At 49.2% G+C, this 22,042-nt stretch overlaps 1 protein-coding gene across 1 annotated transcript in view; it reads right to left on the reverse strand.

Moving 5' to 3' along the window:
* Positions 1-22,042, reverse strand: part of LHFPL7 (LHFPL tetraspan subfamily member 7) — an 84,879-nt gene that overhangs the window by 27,135 nt on the left and 35,702 nt on the right. The window lies entirely within an intron of this gene.

Below are 22,042 nucleotides of genomic sequence, written 5' to 3' on the forward strand. Positions count from 1 at the left end.
TTTGCTGAGTTGATAAACAGGATTGGAAAGCAAAGTCAGTAAAACAGAAAAAAGAACCAATCGTGCTCAGTTAACAAAAGGGAGCGCGAGCCCCAACAGAAGAAAAAAGCATCCTGGATGACCAAAGGAAACAAAGCTTACTGTGCAATCTGACAACGTGGTATAAGCATATAAAAATGCAGCACCTATTTCCAAATCTTCAGATGTAAGATTAACAAAGTCTTTGCTTAGTGACAAAAAAAACAACCCCTTCTCTGTCAGGCATGCCTCTTTCTAAAGCAGGAGTGCGGAACCTCTTTTAGCCCGAGGGCCAAATTCCATTTCAGAGAAGCTCAGGGGCCACATTCTGGGGGTGGGCGGGGCCAAAGGCAAAAGGGGCAGGGCCAGAATGCCAGCACATTTTAGCTTGCTGCCAGTCACTAAGCCTCAGGAGAGGCATTTCAGCCTTTTAGAACCGGGAAAACACCGCACCAAACTTGGGAAACCACCAAATGATTGGTGTTCAGGGGGAAATGAGTGAGGCTGGGGGAAGAGGATGTCACCTTCTTTGGAAGCCAGTCCCAGCCAACCTGGCCAATGGCAAAGGATGATGGGAGTTGTAGTTCAGCAATAACGGGAGGTTGGAGAAGGCTGTTCCATATGGACTGCTTTCCCTCCAGCCCCCTTCACCTTCAGAGATTTCAGAAGCTCCGTGGCCGCACTCCTGTGCCACAGCAAAGTGACCAGATATGAAGGCTCTCAAATCCTTCTGCTACCAGTAGAATCCTCCAGTAAGGGACTGGGAATATTGGGGATGGCCGGGGGGGGCCCGAGAAAACAGATGTGGTCTGGGAGCTTAGCAGACTATAAATAAAATCTTGAAAGGCATTTCCACCCCCATAATGTTCAACCCAAATCTCCCCTCCATAAACCCCTTTGATCAAGTCCCACTCTCTTGGGTAGCAGAAAACAAGTTTTTCCCCTCTTCTACATGACACCCTTTCAGGGATTTGAAAAGAACTATCATGTCCTCCCCTCTGTCTCCCCCCAGGCAAAACACACCCTGCTTTTTCAACCTTTCTGCACAGGACTTGTTTCCCAAACCCCTGACCACCGGCGCAGCCGCCCTCTGAGCCCTTTCCAAGAGAAGAGCTCTCCCTAACACTGTGCTCGGCTCATTTCTTTCACATTTACTAATCTGCATTACCCGAATGGGATGCACCAGCCAAGTTGGTTCCATGGCTGAAATATTCCCCACTGCTTGAGAAAGAGAGAAAAGAGAAAGAGGAATGCCCTACATCAACCCCCTTTTGTGCGCCTGTCTCTCTGACGCCAACAGCGCGTTGTGTTTTCAAATTTAATTTAATCTGAATGATAATTTAAATCTCGCCGGATGCAAATGGGACCATCTACAGAGTAGCTGAAATTGGGGTGGGGATTTGGGGGTGGGTGGAGGCCATCATTAATGCATAACAGGACTGTCAAGCACATGACGGGAGAGCTTCAGTTGACTGGATTGCAGCAACCGATAAAAGCAATTGTCAGAAAGATGCGCGCTCACATAAGAAATTGGGACCCCCCCAAATGGGGCCTGTAAAATAGAACGGTGATATAGTTGCAGGGTTCAGACGTAACAATAAACCATGGTTTCTAGCTATGTAAATGAACATGTACAAGCCCCAAGCTTATAATCCTATCCCTCTGTTCCTGCAAATGCAGGGAAGAGACTGAAAGCTCCTTTTGAACCAACTACAGTTCCCTTTTGAACCAACCTCTTTTGAACCGACCACAGTTCCCTGTTTTGTCTGAACTTCAGGAACGGTGGTTTGCTCTAAGTGGAGTGAGTTGAACTGAACCCAGATTGCATTTTTTCCATCCCACACTACAGATCCTGCATTGAGCAGGGGGCTGGGCTGAGGGGCCAAACAACCTCCAAGGTCCCTTCCAACTTGTAATGTTCTACAATGGCATGAATTTATTTCTGGATTCCCAAGATTCAAATTAGCTGGGTGTCTTAACCCCCAGCCCTTGGACCTCCCAGTGTGTAGTGGAGGATTCGGATGAGGACGAGGCATGGGCTGCTTCCTCAAGAGCAGGACAATCAGTGCCTTACTCAGGGCCCTCCTGGCCCAAGGACACAGCCCAGCCATCGTCCTCTGGCTCAGAGGACGGGTCCTTGGCAGATCCTCCATCTCCCCAGCCATGCTGAAGTCTCAGGCTACAAAATTAGGTGATGGCCCTTTAACAGTTCAGTCAGCTCTTCCAGGAGGTGCGGAGCTGACCACATGACAGGTCTCATCTGCCTACATAAGGCTTCAGTTGGCTTTTGCTCCCTGCTAAGACAACATCCTCCTATTGTCCTCTCCTATAACATCCTATTGAGAGCAGGAGAGAGCTCCAACCAGCAGGGCTGACTGGGAGCTAGTCAAAGGCCTGCTTTCTTTCTGCCTTGATCTTGCTACCAGCTTCTCCTGAGAGCCTCAAGGGACCACAGAATGGGATCACTAGTGTTGTGTCTGAAGGGAAACCTATGCACTGTGGGAATCCTCCACTAAGCAGGGGCTGTTTGCCACAGCTTTCACATTCCTTCATGCCTTCCTACCTGCCACCAATGCTCACATGTGCATGGACAAAACATTTCAGAACAGCGATCTTAATGCCACAGTACATCCTGCCGTGGGGTGTTTTGCCAAAAGGCAGGACGAGCACATATGCGCAGTGGTCAAAATACTGTGCTTAAAAGTATCTTGAGGCAATCATACACGTGACGGCATTGAGACCATTACACACACTGCGCAAAAAGGAACGTATGTGTGTCCCTTGGTTTCGGGGGGAGGTCACCTCTGAGCTGGTCTTTGCTCAGCTCTGCTGGTCTGTTTTGGAGTTCTGTTTTCAAATCCTTGGTCTGCAGCAACTGAGATGTGTATCTGTGTATGCTGGTCATCCCAGCACAGAGTTCCTGGAATGTAACAGGTCACCTTTCCCCAACTTGGTGCCTCTACAGATGTGTTGGACTGTTGCAGTGTGGCACATCTGGAGGGCCCCATGCTGGATAAGGGTGCAGCAGGTGACAAGCTTCTCTCCCATGAGCCACCATTTTGCCTCTGGCGTCATCTTCAGAACCGCTATTTTGCACCTGGTTCTGGTTGGGGCATCTCTCAGGCTTCTAGTCCCCCCCCCAAAAAAAAAATCTAATGAAGTCACTGGATATCTGAAGTCTGCCCACTCTTAAGGCAGAGGCTGTGGGGAAGATGCAAGACCAGTCGGAAGGAACTGTGGCAAACGGCACAAATGTCTGGAACGGAACTAATTTGAGAGCAATCTCTTAGTCAAGCCAGAATTGGGGAGGAGCAGAACTTGGGACAGACGGAACCCACAGAACCATAAAAAGGAATAGAACAGAACTGGGGTGGGGGTGCCCACTCATTCCACACCGGGCTTGCACTTCTGTCCTCTGGGGTCTTGGCTGTCTATGGCTCAGTGCTGACAATAATCCATAAACGTTGTGATGACGCGGTTGTTGTTGCTGGTACAGAACTGCCTCCCTGAACCTGGTGCTCTCAAGAGCTTTGAGACTACAGCTGCCAGTATCCCTTACCACTGGCTGGCTGTGGCTGATGAGAGTCGAAGTCCAACACAGCTGGAGGGCAGCAGGTTGAGGACCGCTGGTACAGAAGTGTCACGTTAACAACAGGTGGATGTTCAGCAGTGCTTCACACAGCCTCAGGAACTTGCAATGTTCTGTTCACAGCAAGGCAATTTTCCTTTTGTTTGCAACTGATATGGTGGTCAGAGAGCCGGGCTTCCGTGGGGTGGGGTGGGGTGGGGTGGGGAAAGCGACAATGATTCATATGGATCAGGTTTGAGCCACTGAAACAGTGAAACGGTTCCCTCGCGCCACAGCGTCAAATTGATTATCGCGTTACTTTAAAAAGTAATATGGTAGAGTGGTCCAGAAGTAGGTTTGAAATGCAGCCAAGAAACCCATTTTGCCAATAACGTGTCCTTGCTGAATGATTGCTTGGCCTCCGGAGGGGGGGTGGGATGGAAATGGGAGCCTTTGCCTGGGATTTACTACGACTGGCAGGATCTTGCCTTCACCAACACTTAGGGGTATTCTTGGCCTTGGTCTCATATGTATGTATGTATGTATTTTTAAAATGTCTATCCTGCTCTTCAGCCAAACAGGCTGTGGCATGCTGGGAGTCGTAGGACTTTTCTCTGTCTAAACATGCACTGGACTGTACCCTTAGTCAACATCTGACTAATGCACCCACCAAATTTGGGCAATGCTTATAATTTCAGCCACCCTTCCTCAAACCGGCGTCCTTCAGTTGGCTGGTTTCAGCAGTTGTCTCTGGAGAATGCTGAAGTTTAGCTAATGCAGCATGTGGGTGTTTCGTTTCGTTTTTGCAAAACTTCCAGTTAACCCTGTACCAAAGACTTCGTTTTATTAATAACTCTTTGCCAGCCAGGCTGTGGCAAAGTATTATTATTTTTTAATCAGCAGAATTCGTCCCTTGCCCCACTGATGTATACAAAGAACATGAATGATCTTGTTCCGTCTGGAAAACTTCAGTGGCTGCAGCCGCCATTTTTTAGGTTAGTGATGTTCATGGGCTTTTGGCTTACACACACATCTGCCTTCCCTTTTGCCATTTCAGCAATTTATTCAACTTTTGGGTCAACTAAAAGTGATGTTTAAAGGTGCAGTTTAGTCAGAAAAAAGTATTTTTTCTGTCTAAACATGCATAGGATTGTGTCGTTAAGTCTTGGGAAATTTCTTTTCCTTTCTTTTTTCCCCTATCTAATAATGTCTCTGTGTTTGCATGTATATCAGTCTTCCCCAACTTGGCACTCTCCGGATGTGCTGGACTACAACTCCCATCATGACTGCGGGATGACGGCACTTGCAGTCCAACACATCTGGAAGGCGCCAGTTGAAGAAGGCTGATAGGTTTTCTTTTATTTCATTTATTGTTACATTTATATCCCACTTGTTTTCCTCTTGCCCACAACCCAAGGCGGCTTACATGATTCTCCTCCTCATGACAACCCTGTGAGGTAGGTCAGGCTGAGAGTCAGTGACAGGCCGAAAGTCATCCAGTGAGTTTCATGGCCAAATGGGGACCAGAACCTGGGTCTCCTGAATCTCAGTCCAACACTCTAACTGCTGCACCATGCTCCTTAGGTGGTGGCCCTGTTGGGGATGGGATGGGATGTCTCAGGAGTCAAGGCTGGAGAAACAGATCTACACACAGCCTTTGAAGGTCTCTTTTGCCAACATCTACCTTCCACAGCTACGTAGCTGTGCATGGGTGAGTGTGTTCAAAGCAATTTGCGCCATATGGGGCTCACGGGCCTCCTGTCCAAGGGAATGAAGTAAGACAATCGCAACTGTGAGGGGGGGGGAAGCATGCAAGGCCTTGGGGCATACCTCAAATGGCACTTTGGGTCAGGGCCATTTAGCGGTCTAGCTAAAACCCAACCACCTGTCACTGCCAAAACTGGGCGATGAGAAATCGACTGCTCGCTCCACCGCCGCTGGCTGGAGATGCAGCCTCCGGGTGCGCTTGTCGGCTTGTTTGCCGCTTATGTCTAATTACACTTTAAGAGAGCGACGGCGCTTCCTCCCCCCCACACACACACAGTGCACTGAAACAAACGGCGCAGAGGAAGCGCTCGAACACGAGAATGAGAACAGGCACAACCTGTCCTTGTTCCATCGTCTCTTCAAGCCCCAACATTCCAGATGAAGTAAGCTAAAATACAGACGCTGGGGATGTCGGAGGGCTTTCCCTCCTTTTTTTAAATTGCAGCATTAATGTCTTTCCTGATGACCTGTATGCAGCGGACACTGCCCTCCGGGTATTTGGGGGACCACAACTCCCAACATTCCTGGCTGTTGGCCTACTGGGGCTGATGGGAGTTGAAGCTTTAAACCACTGGGGGTGGCTGGGGAAAGCTGGACTAGGGTCGAAAGCCCCATCAGTGACTGGCCCACGAGCTTCATGGCTCTCTCTCTCAGCCTGTCCTACCTCATGGGGTTGTTGTGACAGCAGAACAGGGCCGGTGGCAATGATGGCACTGTGCGAAAGCAGAATATATATTTTAAAAAAAAAGATGTCTGGAAAACAGAGCTTCTCTGAAAAGGAATTCAGGCCCCAGGATGCAAGAGGCGCTACGCCCCTGACTAATTGGCTGGACTTCGGTGTCCAGGGTCTGGTCAGATCAGTGATTACTCTCAAGGGCTATTGGCATCACTGGTCCTCGAAGCCCTTGCATGTTGTCTGGAAGGTCAGTGGAGAGCCCACCACACGCCACAAGCTCTGATGGCAGGTTACTCCCCATTCTCCGCTGAGCCGTTCTGAGCTGTACCCACTTAGCAGCAATTAAATGCAATCTGTTCTTTCTGCTTGCTCTCACTCTGAAGAAAAAATAATTAATAAATCTGTCCATGAATACCCCACCAACCACCCTCAGCAATGCCCTCTTTAATGGGAACTAAATGAGTCCATTCCATCTGTTGCTGCCTCGGAAGTAAGTGCAACCTCATAATAATTTTTCACCTGTCCTCCTCCTGGTGAAAGTTGTCAATACATCAAAGGCTCAACTTGATGTATAGCTTATAATTATCTAAAGAACAACATACTGGGAGGATCAAACTTTTTTTTTTTTCACTTTAGCTTTCCAAACCCTCTCACACCAATTAGGGGATACGCCCCAGTTTGATCTTCTGAGGGCACCATCACCGGCTTGCAAAAACAAGTTGCCACAAATAAGGACCACGGGTAAGCATGGAGACCAGCCTATCAGGGAACCAAGTGAGTTGGGCTGTGCACTAGGAGATAGATGGGGTTAAACCCAGAAAGACTGCTGTCCCCAAGTCACTGCTATACACCACTCTCATCGGTGGAATTCATAGCTCCATCGCCAGGTTTCTGTAGCCATTTTGAAGGCCAGTGCATTGGAGTGTGCCTGTCCAAACCACTGCGATACAGCAGTGAGGCAGAATAGACTATGCCACTTTCAGACTGCATGTGGGAGATACCGTTCCTCAATATCTTCTTGTGCATACAATATTCTGTGCAAATAGAAACACTGTGCAGCAAGGAGCGAGCTTGGCAAAAATCTTCCCTCCTGATGGGCTAGCTTTCTGCATGCAGGGACATGATCACACTTTTTTCAAATCGCTGATGGGTCATCACTCAGAAGAAGGCAAAGACATGTTCTCTGCTGCCTCTGAGGGCCAGACTAGATTTAATGGGCTTAAGGTACAGGAGGGTATGGGAGGGTACATTTTGGTCGAATGTTAGGAGAAAGGTTTTAACAATAAGAGCAGTTTGACAATGAAACCAGTGACCAAGAGGGATCGTGAGCTGCCCCTCTCTGGAGGTCTTTAAGCAGTTTCTGGACCACCACCTGTTGGGGATGCTTGAATCCTGGATTTCCTGTATCGAGTGGGGGGTCGGGTGTACTAGAAAGCCTCCAAGATCTCCTCCACTTCAAGGATCCTATGAATTTTTTTATTTCAAAAAGAAACCTGAGGGGGTGGACTTCCCCTTACCATCTTGTTCTGCTGCACATACAGACCAATTCTGATCCAAATCAGTTGAAGAAGAGCCAAAGGTTCCCAGACAGAATGAAAAGGCATATCCGCTGGCGGTCTTTAGAATAAAATAAAATGTCGGGCCGAAAGTTACTGCTCTGCTCAAAACTATGCGAACGGCATTAAATTGTGCTAGCTGTGAAGCAGAGGAGAACAGATACCTCTACAGTGAAAATTTCCCCTCTTTAAGTTTGATAGTAGAGAGGAATAGACATCTGAATTTAGATGTGTTAAAAAGGCTGGTGGGGCGCTCAGATCTTGAACAGACAATTCGGCAGAACCCCGGCGTCTGTTCTCTTTGCCTTCGAGGTGATCAGGGATCCAAGGACCTTTCTTCTTTTCTCCCAAATCAGAGTCCAAATGCCTGCAGCGCATGCACAATCCAAAAATGAACATAAAAGGAGGGAATGGCGCCTAATGTTGCTCATGGGGAATTTGTTGCAACGGCCCTAGTCTAGCGGTGGTCCCCACTGCGTTGCCCTCGAGGGAAAATGAGAACGAGGTGTGTGTGGAGAAATGGGATGCTGGCTCTTCCGCTTGGCGCTTCCCACAGAGGCAGAGAACTGGGTCAAAATTTCCATCTCAATTATCGCCGCCTCCAATAAGACATCATCCTCTCCCCTCTGGGTATGTTCCCAGCAGGGAGTTTTCTACCTGATCGCACCTGGGGTGTGGGAAATCGCCCCCCCACATACATGAAGTTTGAAAGTGTCCTAAGCTAGTTTTTTTGGCTGAGTGTGCTAGCCATCCTCCACATACCTGGAGAATTTACTTATTTATTGCCTGCTGGAGATCTACTTGTTGGCCCAGCCCTTCAAATGTTACCAAAGCGGTACAAGCTGGGGGTAAAACATAAATACGGACATCGGGAGCTGCTGCATACCAAGCCGGGTCATGGATCCATCCAGCTCGGTGTTGCGTCCTCGGACTGGCAGGGGATCTCTGGGGGTCATCTGTAGAGTAGGGTCTTCTCCATCACTCGTGACCTTATCTTTTTGCCTGAACATGTCGGGGATCGAACCAGGGACACAGACTTTACCAATGAGGTGTGGATGCTCCCAACAGCAGGGCTGTTGCCCTCCTGCCCTGCTTGGGGGCTTCCTAGAAGTATCGGCTGGGCCACTGTGAGAATCACAACACTGGCCTAGATGGACCCCTGATCTGATCCAACAAGGCAGGGGGTGTGGAGCCTTATGCCCGTGGGCCAAATTTTGCCCTCTGGGATTCTCCAGGCCATGCCCCTTTCCCCTGACTGTTTCATGGTTCCCTGGCATTTGAACATTCCCCCTGCCCCCAATTCTGAAAGGAAGAAATGCCTCTTCTAAGGCTTACTTATGGCAGGAATTGCTGTAAGTTAAAACAGGCTGCTATTTTCGGTGTTTTTGCCCTTTGCTGCCACCCCATTTTGCGTTCAGCCCTGCCCAGTGCTGGAAGGCGGCCTCCAAGAGCTTCTCCGAAATGGCATTCAGCCCCCGGGCTGAAAGAGGCGTGACAGCCCTGCGGTGATGCGATTCCTTGAACAAAAGCTGCCGTTCCCAGACGGTGAACCTCCGGAGCTTCCGGATAATGCTTTGGCTGATGGCCGAAAGGAATCCAATGATAGAAGTCTGTCGTAAAAGCTAAGAACATGACACTCTTTAAATACATGCCGACAACAGCAGCGCAGGGACGGATTTGGTGGTAATGGCTTTGTCATAAGCCTTGGAGAAAGAAAGCGCAGTCTCAACCCCAGAAAACAAGTCCATCTAGGAGCTGCTGAATTAATATGCCTTTGCTTTCCCTCTCCCTCAATATCCCCACCCCCACTAGAGTTTTTCAGCCAGCTGGGAGCCTTATTAAGCTAATGGCTGCTGCAAATGGCCTCCTATTAAGATGATGAATACAAGACAACCAATTGGCAACAGTAAAAGAATGGCCAGAGGCCACGACCATCTCTGAGAACCACACTATCTGCAGGGGAGGGGGAGAAGGTTTGGCTTCCTCCTGTTCTTTCCAAGCAAGTGTCTTCCTGCATCTTTCCGGGCAGGAAAAAATGGGGAGTGAAATCCACATTTCCTGACTTGGTGCCCTCCAGCAGGGTGGGGCTACAAATCCCATCTTCCCCAGATTTTATGGGTGAAGGTCTCTTTGTAGAGTTTCCGCCGAACATTTATTTATTGCTTTGCGTCGTACTGGCGTTGCACTGCTTTGCGTGGCTTTTCTCTCGTATGCTTCCTCGAGAGGGTCTCGTATGCTGCTCTTAAAAGGTGGCTGGAGCATCATTTCAAATAAATAGGTGCCTATGGACTGAATGCAGTATGGGCGCTTCCAATGTATAAAAATAGTACATCTGTCTTCACCCTGAAACAGGTAAATTTATTTAAACACACAGTAACATTCTCTCCCAGACCTGGATCTCTCTCTCTCCCCCTCTGATATTGTCCATTTTTTAATCCCCCTGGCCCCCGCTGGTCCAAAAACACCCACCCCTTAGAATCTTCATTCTACCCCTTTTTCATGGAAGCCGCAAGGGACAGATGAAGGAAGAGAGATCCAGCTCAGTCCTCAAGCCTCGTGTGACAAATATATTTATTACAGAGGGGAAAGTCATTCTGCTGAGCCCCCAGAGACCCCGGGAGAAATTGTCACGATCAGGCTTTTCAGCACTGTGAAGAAAAATTGAAATTGAAAAAATAAATAAATCCAGAGAGCAAATCCTCTGGTGCACGCAGACGAAACAGGAAAGCACAGCTCAGTGGTTAAGTCACATTGTCTTGCCTGGGAGCACACTGTACCTGTGGGGTCACGAGTTCAAATCTTGTACCTCCCCCACTGCAGTGGAAACTGAGTGTTTGAACCAGGTTAGGAGAAGCTCTAGCCAGTTTAGTTAGCAATACTGCTTGCTCTAACCAGTGGACCTCACTGCAGTCTCAGAATCTTACATCTGCCTTCTCCCCCAAGAAAAGAGACTTTTCCAGACAAGAATTGCCAATTCTCATGTTGCTTGAGAAAATTAATTCTCATAAGAACATAAGGAGAGCCCTGCTGGATCAGACCAAGGGCCCATCTAGTCCAGCATTTTGTTCACACAGCGGCCAACTACCTGTTGACCATGGGAACCCACAAGCAGGGCATGAGCGGAACAGCACCCACCCACCCATGTTCCCCAGCAACTGGTGTACACAGGCTCACTGCCTCTGGTACCGGAGGTAGCACATAGCAATCAGGAATAGTAGCCATTGATAGCCTTCTCCTCCAGGAATTTATCCAACCCCCTTTTTAAGCAATCCAAACTGGTGGCCATCAATACTTCCTGTGGTAGCGAATTCCATAGTCTAACTCTGTGCTGTGTGAAGAAGCCCTTCCTTTTATCTGTCCTGAATCTCCCACCCATCAGCTTCATAGAATGGCCCCATTGGGTTCTAGTATTTTGAGAGAGGGAGAAAAATGTCTCCCTCTCCACATTCTCCACACCATGCATAAATTTGTAGACCTCTCTCATGTCTCCCCTGACCCTCCTTTTTCCCAAGATAAACAATCCCAGCTGTTGTAACCTTCCCTCATAGGGGAGATGCTCCGGCCCCTTGATGATTTTAGTTGCCCTTTTCTGCACCTCTTCCAGCTTACAATATCTTTTTTTAGGTGTGCTGACCAGAACTGTACACAGTATTCCAAGTGTGGCCGCACCATAGATTTGTATAGTGGCAGTATGATGTTGGCAGTTTTATTCTCAATTCCCTTTCTACTTATGCCTAACATAAGAGTCTCATGTTGCATGAGAAAATTAAGACAGCCACCATACAGACCCAAAGTGCCTGTCTCAAACTGCTTCCCCCTGCACCTTATTCTCAAGAACAGGGGTTTGGTTGAAACGGATCAGCGGCCCGGTCTTCCTCTCCACCCCCAGCCACAAATGATGCGAGTCCATGTTCTCGGGGGCCACGGCAGCAAGACAGCTCCTCGCCTCTGTCGCAGTTCACTAAGCAAATTGGCCCAACCCATGGAGTGCAGCCACTCAGGCGGTACTGACGGGGCAGCGTGAAAGCCACGCCGGCAGCAAAGGCGGCTTCAAGGGTGCGCCACGGCCCCAGCCAAGCCATTCCCCTTCCGCCTCCGAACCTGGCTCCCCTCTGCAGAAGAAAAGCCAGCGATCGCCCAGAGCGAAGCGTGGTGCCCGCGAGTAGGCCAGGATCGCACGAGGGCCTTTGGAGGTTTCTGCTGGTGCAGAAAGCGGTGGCCTGCTTGGATCCCTCGGCATGGAGACACCCCAGCTGTGAGGTCACCCGCTGCCCTGCCTCGGGCGGCAAATGGTAACACCCTTGCAGACGCCGCCTCGTTCCTCGTCCTCATCTGCTGGCCAATGTCAAGGGCTCCTTGGAGGCCTCTCTCAGTCTAATCCAGTAGCCAAGTCCAGACACAGACAAATGGATTCTTTTCAAAGCTTTATTCTTCTTTTACAACTTAACAACTCTACTGTTAGCAACTAGATATGAGCAGCAGACTACCTATGCCCTATGTTGGAACAGTTGGTCCCCGTTTGAAAGGGAATTACTGGCAGACCCCTGTACTTAAGGACTAGGGAGAATCCCTCCCCTTTTCCCTTGGATCCCCGGGGCACAGCCGATTGAGTGCGCGCCAACCAGGCACTACGCTTCTCTCAGTGCCCTCCATTTGGTGCCACTCTGTGCGTCGGCGTCGCGCGTCCATCAAGTCTGCTTCCCGCACTCTGTCACTCCCAGGACTGCTATCTAAGCTAGGAATGCCGGTGGGAGGAATCTCCGTCAGCTGTTGGCCCTGGGAAAGAGGAGCGTCTCCTCTTCCTCAGAATCAGAACTACTCTGGGATTCTATGGGCTCAGTGTCCACCCTGACAGCCAGGAGGAAGAGATCCAAAATGGGGAAAGGGGACTGAGCAACCCACGTCGCATGCGGAAGACTCCAGGTTCAACCCAGCATTCAGACAAGGTCCCGAAGCAAGCGGCAGGGATGATCGTTCCCTTCCCGAGTCCTTGGAGAGCTAAGGGTGCTCAAGGAACAAGTTCTTTGTGAATCTGGGGGCAAACAGACCTCCCAGGTGAATGTACGGATCGAACCCTCAGTCATTCGCCGCCTTTTACACCTGGGGAAATTGGGAAAAGCACACAAAAGTTGGAACCGCCCCAAATGATCGGTGGTCTGGGGAAACAGGGTGTGGCCAGGAAAAGGGGCATGGCTGTCTCAGGGACCCTGGAGGGCTGGATTGGGACCTGACCTCCGTTTGTTTTGTTCTAAAGGTTTTTGTAACTCTTCTGTCAACCTCAGGGTTTATTTGAGTGCACCGATCCCCCCCACCCCCGGTATCTTTTCTCAGTGGCTCCATTCCTATCGGCGCTCACGCCTCAAGTTTGCTGTTAGAGGGAATGCTGCCACCAAACACGACAGAGATTCCATTTCTAATATTACAGGCTGCTGCCAAGAGCCCGTGGATTTTCCACCACCCTCCCTCCTTGCAAAGAGGAGCCACCATGCATCACGGGGCCGTGGAAGTACAGCTGTAAAGACAGCAATCTGCCCAGCCCCACGGCAGATCCGCTTCATGAACCCGTCTCTCCGTAAAATGCCGCGGTGCCCTCCCTCCGCCGTTGTAAACACGAACGAAGCAGCCCAGCGGAATGGAGTCGGTGGGGAGGGGGCGGATTCTAATCCACCTCGCTTGCAGGGACGATCTCGGAAGGGCAATAATTCAACCTATTAAATGCCTGGCTGGAGTTAGCCATCTGCTACTGGTCTTTGAGGAATACCGCTGCATAATTCAATAAAATAAAAACAGAGAGAGTGGGGAAGGGGAGAGAAAGAGAGAGGGAGAAGGCCTGACTTTCATTGAATCATAAGTCACCACTGAAGTAATTATATTTTTTATATCCCTATCAGAAGGCAACAGGGCTTATCGGTTTTATTGGCTTCCCAACGCAGCCCAGCCGCTCCGCCAAGGTCATGAGGAAAAAAAGCACTCAGGTTTGCCTTTCCTCGCCTGCGGGGGGAAACCAGGAGGAGGACACCCTGCCAAAGTTGGGCCCAGGCTCAAAAAGCCCCATTTGAGACCCCTCATAATGAAGGATCCCTTTTTGCCTTCTGCCAGCATCCCAGAATCCTTTGCAAACGAAGTTCACTGCCAGACACCAGCGGGGGTTTGGGGGCCAAGCGATAATGCCCCCCGTCCAAATTTGCTGACTGGTTCGAGAGCTGTTCTGTAGGATTTGAGGTGTGGGTTCGAGGCCTGGGAATTCCCTCTTTTGCCCGTGAAACGACTTGTGTGACCCCCCCCAAACATGCAAAAGTTGAGTGAAGTGGGGAACTCCCCCTTTCTCCCTAGGTCTCAAGCTCCCATGTCCAACTTGCTCTGGGGGGGGACCCATTTGGGGGCTACTTCCATTGTCTACGCCTGTCTTTGTTCTGTGTGCTGGCTCTCCCCCTCGGCTGCTAGTCCAGAAGGGTCTTCCCCTCCGCTGGGTGAGGTTTGTACCCTCATCCTGGGAGGGTTGCAATTACTGGGCATCCTTTCCTTCCCCCCACTCAAAAAATAGGGCTGTGAATGCCTAAGGGAATTCGAGCCCGTGGCTTGGCCTTTATTTCAAAGCCTGGGGGGTGTTCGGTGTTTTACCTGCGCGGTGTGTGTGTATTTCGTCTTTTGTGTGTGATGGGCGTGTTTTGCCTGGGTGTTTCTTGAGCGAGTTCCTTGGAACCACCTCAGCTTGCCTTCTGCGAAATGGGCACTGGAGCAGAGAACGGTGGCTCAAAAGTGTGGCTTCGTGTTTTGGCACTCTCGCCCCACCTCTGTCTGGTTTCTGGGCAAGTTACTTTTCTTGGAGCCTCTCCAGTTTTATGACTGGCCAAGCCCACCATGGTAGCCATTTTGGGAGTAAACAAGCCCCCCTGCCCCACATGGCAGCCATTTTGTGAGAGTACCTATGACACTCGCTCAAAATTCCAAATGTGCCTACTGACCCACAAAAGTGGGGGACTCCTGGCTTGCAGTAATGGGGTCATTATGGGGTGAGCCACTGGAGCTGATGGAGTGGGGGTGCTCTGGTAGCACCTTGCACGTTGTGTGCATGCGGTGATGCAGTGGCGTGTGCTGGGGGCCTGGCCCCACCATCACAACCTCATTGCCTCCCCCATGTGGGAGTGGCAAGTGGGCACTGGCATTGGAACTCTCCCCGACTGGCAGGTTCGAGTGGAGTTTCCGGGAATGGTGGTGTGTGTGCCTGCCTGGCTTCAGTGATCCATGCCCTGGCAACTTCCTGGTTAGACTACTGCAATGCGTTGTATGCGGGGCTGCCCTTGAAGACGGTCTGGGAACTTCAGTTAGTACAAAAGATGGCAGCTAGGCTACTGCCTGGAACTGCGCGCTATGGCCACATGACGCCAGTACTGTGCCATCTTCACTGGCTCCCCATTTGTTTCTGGGGCCAATTCAAGGTGCTGGTGTTCACCTACAAAGCCCTTCACGGCTTGGGGCCACATTATCTAAAGGATCGTCTCTTCCCATATGTTCCTGCCAGTGCCTCGAGATCATAATCTGAGGCCCGGTCCGAGTGTCCCCACATACTGAGATTTGGTGGGTGGCTACTTGTGGGCGGGGCCTTTTCTGCAGTGGCCCCCCAAATTGTGGAAAGCTCTCCCTAGAGAGGTCCGCCTGGTGCCTGCTTTGTTGGCCTTTTGGCGCCAGACCTGTTTATTCTCCCAGGCCTTTTAAAAGGGCCCTTAAAAGAATTGTAAACTGCAGTTTCTTTTATTTTTAATGGGATGTTTAATGCTGGCTTTTCCCAGGTTTTAGCTGCTTGGACACTGATCTCTTCTTCTTAAATTGTTTTAAAACTATTCTTGCTTTTTCAAAGCTTTTTTTTTGGTTAGTTTTCAAACATTTTAATCTGTTTCAGTGCTGTTTTATTGTCTTTGTTTTTATTATATAATGTTGCTATGACATTTTTTATTATGTAATGGGAGATTCAGCTGTAGGGTGACTTGTAAATAGAAGAGATAAATAAATACATAATTTTACACTAGTTTTCTATTTTCTCATTTTGCATTTCCCCCGCTTCACTCCTGGGCTGAGCAAACACTGGATGCAACGGCCAGTCCGCCGGTGTATCGTCTCCCTCCACGCTGCTGTAATGTGAGTAAAGGCCACTAGTCGAGGCATTTATACCAGATATTGGAAATTATCTCAGCTATTCCAAACATCATTATATTTATTTAATTTTACCAAAAAAAAATGTAGGCCGCCTTTCAGGGCCGGAGCCCTCTGAAGGTACCATGTACAACAATAAAATGCATATGGAGAGATAACATTTATTGCAATGCACGTGAGTCAAATGGGGGGGGGGGCTAGGGGAGAAGACAGAAGGTAGGAACGCTTGGTAAGAACTGGACACCATCTTTAGTTAATTTATGTCATAATGGATGTGTTGTATTCTATTGTTCCACATGGTTTATTTGATTGATAAGATCCAAAGAAGGAGGTTCCGTTTCATTTTGATCTGTAAAACTTTAATTAAAAATTGGGCAGGGGAGGAAGGCGCTCGCATTGAGATTTAGGATGTGTGAAGCAATTCACACACCCGCACATGCATGTTCCCCATCCTCCTCCAGACTAATTTTAGCAGCTGTCTGCATTTCTGGAATGCAGCCTGGAACAGAGGCAGCTTGGCATAAAAACATGACGACTTTTTCCCGAAGTCCGAGAAAAAGGAGGGAGGGGGGAGCGGGAGGGGGGAGGAATTCACCACACACTTCCAGGAACACAAAATGTGCCACGTGCGAGAACTCAATGAGTTCTCAATGACCATAACAGTGGTCTCTAGAGCTGAATTTGGCTAAGAAATGTACCATCAGACAGTAGACGGGGAGCTGGGAACATCAGGCTTGCAGGACAAATCCAGCCCTCTGGGTGGCTGAAATCCAACCCTCTGGAGTACCAGGTGGCCACACCCCCTATTCTTGGCCACACCCCTCCCCCCTGATCATTATGGGAGTTGTAGTCCAACAGATCTGGAGGACAGCAGGTTGGGGGGGGGGGGGCTGCTCAAGTCATTTAATCCCAAGCACCACCTCGCCAGTTCTTAGTGCCACAAATCTACGAATTAATCAGAGAGAGGGGGCAGTGTGGGCCTCTGAGCATGGACAGAGTTCATTTACTCGGTACCAAGCTGACTTAGGGCCTGCTCCCCATCTGGGATCAGAGGAGGTTAGGAGAGGAAAGAGTAACAGCTGCGTAGAGGAGAAAGCAGAAGCTTGACGTAGATTTTGAGAAGTGTCTGTCTTGGTATCAGCAAGAGGAACACCAGCCTTTCCCGGAATCCTCATAAAAACGGACCCGGTGCAGCTTTTGTTGCATAAACAGGAAGGCTGTTATTATTTTATTTATTTCTTTGTTTATTACCATGATATCCTGCCTTTTTCCATTTGGCAAGGAACCCAAGGCAGCTAACATGGTTCTCCTCTGCTCCATATTATCCTCACAACAACCCTGTGAGGTAGGTTAGGCGGAGAGTCAGTGACTGGCCCAAAGTCACCCAGGGAGCTTCACGGCCAAGTGGGGACTGGAACCCAGATCTCCCAAGTCCCAGTCCAGCACTCTAAACCACTACACAACACTGGCTCTCCGCACCCGGAGCCACAGGAAATGTCAGCACAGTCGTCAGCCGAGAAGATGACTTTGGAGGCCAAACATTTACAAGACCTCCAAAATTAGCACTTGCTAATAGGTAATGACCCCTTCATGGATCACTGCCTTGTTGTGGCGAAGGGGCTTGCGTAACTCCGTGAAGCCATAAGCTATGCCGTGCAGGGCCACCCAAGACGGACAGGTCATGGCGGAGAGTTCTGACAAAAGGTGGTCCACTGGAGAAGGAAATGGCAACCCCCTCCAGTATTCTTGCCAAGAAAACCCCATGGAATGTATCACAAGGCTAAAAGATATGACGCCGGAAGATGAGCCCCTCAGGTCGGAAGGTGTCCAATATACTACCGAAGAAGAGCAGAGGGAATTTCCAAGTAGCGCCAGAAAGAGTGAAGCGGCTGGGCCAAAGCCGAAAGGACACTCAGCTGTGGATGTGTCTGGTGGTGAAAAGAAAGTCCGATGCTGTAAAGAACAATATTGTTGAGGAACCTAGAATGTCAGATCAATGAATCAAGGTAAGCTGGAGGTGGTCAGACATGAGATGGCAAGACTGAACATTGACTTCTTGGGAATCAGCGAACTAAAATGGACAAGCATGGGTGAATTTAATTCAGGTGGCCATTATATCTACTACTGTGGGCAAGAATCCCTTAGAAGAAATGGAGTAGCACTCATAGTCAACAAAAGGGTGGGAAAAGCAGTACTGGGGTACAATCTCAAAAATGACAGGATGACCTCAGTACGAATCCAAGGCAAACCATTCAACATCACAGTAATTCAAGTCTATGCCCCAACCACTGAGGCCGAAGAAGCTGAGGTTGATGGGTTCTATGAAGACCTACAACACCTTCTAGAACTAACACCAAAAAAAGATGTCCTCTTCATCATAGGGGATTGGAATGCTAAAGTAGGAAGTCAAGAAATCACTGGGATAACAGGCAAGCATGGCCTTGGTGTACAAAATGGTAGAAGTGGTAGAAGAGACAAAGTGTATTCTGCAGTGGTAGAAGAGACAAAGTTCTGCAGTGGTAGAAGAGACAAAGGAGACAAAGGAGACAGAGGCTAAGAGGTAAGTGGGCTGCAGGAAGCCCAGGGGGCTGCCCTTTATCCTTCTGAGTGGCTGTGAGCTCACCAGGTCCTTCTGAGAGCTCCAACTGAATTGGGGGTGTGTGGCCTGAGTACTCCCAGCAGCTGACTGGGCGGGAAGCTTCAGTCTGTTTCCCACCTCCCAACTGAGCACAGCAGAGCAGAGCAAGCTGCTCCAGCTGGTCCAGGGACTACAGAAGCAAGCAAGCTCCCAGAGAGCAAGCGACCAGAGCGAGCAGACAGGGGGAGCAAACAGGAGTTGGCCAGGGGAGTTTGGCAGGGGAGGTCAAGGGGGAGGCCCCTAACATTTTTTTTATTTTTTTTTCATTTTATTTTATTTTTTAACTAACTTTTTTTCATTTATTTGTCTTGTAACTTCCACACCAGTGGGACTCTGCTTTTAACCTCTACTGAGTAGAGGAGCAGGCACAGGCTAGTCTAGAACAATCACAAAGCTAGACACGAAAAGGGAAAAGAGGCAATGGAAGAACAGGACTCTCCAGTGGTGGTGACCTGCAAGGTGTGTGCAATGTTCGCTTTCTTGCCTGAGAACAACATGGCCTACACCTGCAACAAGTGCAAGTTGATCACGCTGCTGGAGGAAAAAGTAAGTGGACTGAAGCGGCGACTGTCGACCCTCCGGGGAATAAGAGAACACGAAGAGTTCTTGGACAGAATGGGGGAACTGCAGCAGCAAAGGGCAGACCAGAAGCTTGAAGAGCAACAGCAAGATGAGGCAGTGGGAAATGCTGAGGTGAAGAAAAATGGAGTAGAGGATACTCCTTGGAAATGGGTGACAGTTAGGAGAAGAAGAACTAGATGCCACTGTGCACCAGTGGAAGCAGTGGAACTGTGGAACCGATTCCAGGTACTTGCGGATGAGACTGGAGGACAGCCTGCAGAGGAAGAATCACAGGGGAACCTACATGAGAGTGAGCAAGAGGCTGAAGGTCAGTCAAACAGAGGCGATGAAACGCAGGCCTACAACAAGAAGAAGAGAAGAGTGGTAGTAGCGGGAAACTCCTTGCTGCATGGGATCGAGACCCAAGTATGTCGCGAAGACCCATGGACTCGCCAGGTATGTTGTCTCCCGGGAGGACAGATTAGAGACGTGTCTGAAAGGTTGCCTGCACTCATAAAGCCCACTGACAGGCATCCCTTTCTTCTCATCCATGTGGGAACAAATGATACCACCAAGCGCAGCTACGAAGAGATCACGTCAGACTTTGAAGCTTTGGGAAGGAAACTCAAGAACTTTGGGGCCCAGATAGTTTTCTCATCCATCCTTCCAGTAGTTAGAAGAGGGATAGAAAGGGAACGAAAAATACTCTGGGTGAATGACTGGCTACAAAGGTGGTGCCGACGAGAGAGATTTGGATTCTGGGACCACGGGCTATACTTCCTGGAAGATGGGCTGTTGGCTAGGGACGGGCTGCACCTCACAAAGGATGGGAAGAATGTGTTTGGCCACAGCATGAAGAACTTCATCAGGAGTGCTTTAAACTGAATCCTACAGGGAAGGGAGATGTAATGTTGGGGGTAACAATGGACGTAGGCGCATGCACTGCAATGGAGAGAACAGCTCTGATAGCACCCAATAATAGTCTTCAGACACATGTAGGAAGAAAGCCAGACTATGAAGCATATGGTCTTCGATGTCTATATACTAATGCCCAGTGTATGGGAAACAAGCAGAACGAACTTGAACTCTTAATACAGGAGGGAAATTATGACTTGATAGGTATAACTGAGACTTGGTGGGATGGGATTCCACTCTCATGACTGGAATACAGCAATTGAAGGCTATAACTTGTTCAAAAAGAACAGGAGGAACAGAAAGGGAGGTGGGGTTGCACTGTATGTGAAAAATACATATCTCTGCACAGATATACAGGAGGATGAGCTTGGTAGCCCCATTGAGAGCATCTGGATCAAAATAAATGGAGCAAAGAATAAAAGGAACCTGGTGGTCGGAGTCTACTACCGGCCACCCAACCAAGGAGAAGACAAGGATGAAACTTTTGAAAAGCAAATAGCCAATGTTTTAAGGAAGCATGATGTAGTAGTAATGGGGGACTTCAATTTCCCTGATATTTGTTGGGAGACAAATTCTGCAAAACATGGCCCCTCCAGGAAATTCCTGACTTGTGTGGCAGATAACTTCCTCCTACAGAAAGTAGAGGAAGGAACTAGAGGATCAGCTATCCTTGACTTGATCCTAACCAACAGAGATGACGTAGTGGATAAAGTAGCAGTTACAGGAACTCTGGGGGAAAGCGCCCATGTTGTACTTGAGTTCTTAGTTCTAAGGGAAGCAAAAGCCGAGTGTAGTCAAACGCGTACCCTGGATTTTAGGAAAGCTGACTTTAATAAACTCAGAACAATGATCAGTAAGGTCCCATAGCAAGCGATGCTAACAAGAAAAGGAGTCCAAGATGGGTGGGAGCTTTTAAAAAAGGAAATTCTCAAGGCACAATCACAAACAATTCCAACAAGAAGAAAAGGTGGAAGACAACAGAAGAAGCCAATGTGGCTTCACAAAAAGCTTAGGGATGACCTGAAAACCAAAAAAAAAAACCACATATAGGAAGTGGAAAGAAGGCCAAGTAACAAAGGAAGAGTACAGGCAAGTAGCACAGAATTGCAGGGATGGTGTCAGGAAGGCTAAAGTTGAGAATGAGCTGAGGTTAGCGAGGGATGCTAAAAACAACAAAAAGGCTTTCTTCAGCTACGTGCTGTCAGGAGCGCCCTGGTGGCCTCTTTCAGTCTACTCCAATAGCTAACTCAAGACACAGACAAAAGGATTCTTTTCAAGGCTTTAATCCTTTTACAGCTTAATGACTCTTTCAGATGCTAATCACCAGCGACTAAGCAAGGAACAGCAGAGTGGCCTATGCTCCAGGTTAGGCAGTTGGTCCCCGTTTGAAGGAGAATCACTTGCAGACCCTGAACGTATGGGCTTGGGAGAGTTCCTCCCTCTTTCCCTTGGGTCCTCGGGACGCGACTGCTGCTTGGGCGCCAAACGAACGCTACGCCTCCTTTCCGCACCCTCCAGCTGTCGTCACTCCCAGTGTCGGAGTCGAGCGTCCAGCAAGCCCCCCTCCTGTGCTCCCTCGCTGCCAGGGTCACTATCTATCCCAAGAATGCTGGCAGGAGGAATCTCTGCCAGCTGCTGTGCCTGTGAGAGATGAGCGCACTCCTCTCCCATGGATTGCTGTTCCTCCTCAGAATCAGAACTGCTCTGGGGTTCTGTCGGCTCAGTTTCCACCCTGACACGTGCATAGTAAAAGGCAGAGGAAAGAAATGGTTGTTCAGCTATTAAATAAGGATGGCAAAACGATAACAGATGACAAAGAAAAGGCAGAGGTGCTCAATTCCTACTTTGGCTCAGTCTTCTCCCAAAAGAGGGTCTATGACCCCCCTGGCAAAGGCGAAGTACAGGCTGAAGGGGCAAGATTGCAGCTTGAGATCGATAGGCATATGGTCAAGGAACACCTAATTACTCTGAATGAGTTCAAATCTCCAGGGCCAGATGAATTGCATCCTAGAGTAATAAAGGAACGGGCAGAAGAACTCTCAGAACCGCTGTCTATTCTCTTTGAGAAATCATGGAGGACGGGGGAAGTGCCAGATGACTGGAGGAGGGCTAATGTTGTCCCTATCTTCAAAAAGGGTAAAAAAGGAGGAACCTGGGAACTACAGACCAGTCCGTCTGACATCAATCCCTGG

Source organism: Heloderma suspectum, chromosome 16 (assembly GCF_057233095.1).
Source record: "Heloderma suspectum isolate Gila_16-S chromosome 16, 16-S_ref, whole genome shotgun sequence".
NCBI lineage: Eukaryota > Metazoa > Chordata > Lepidosauria > Squamata > Helodermatidae > Heloderma > Heloderma suspectum.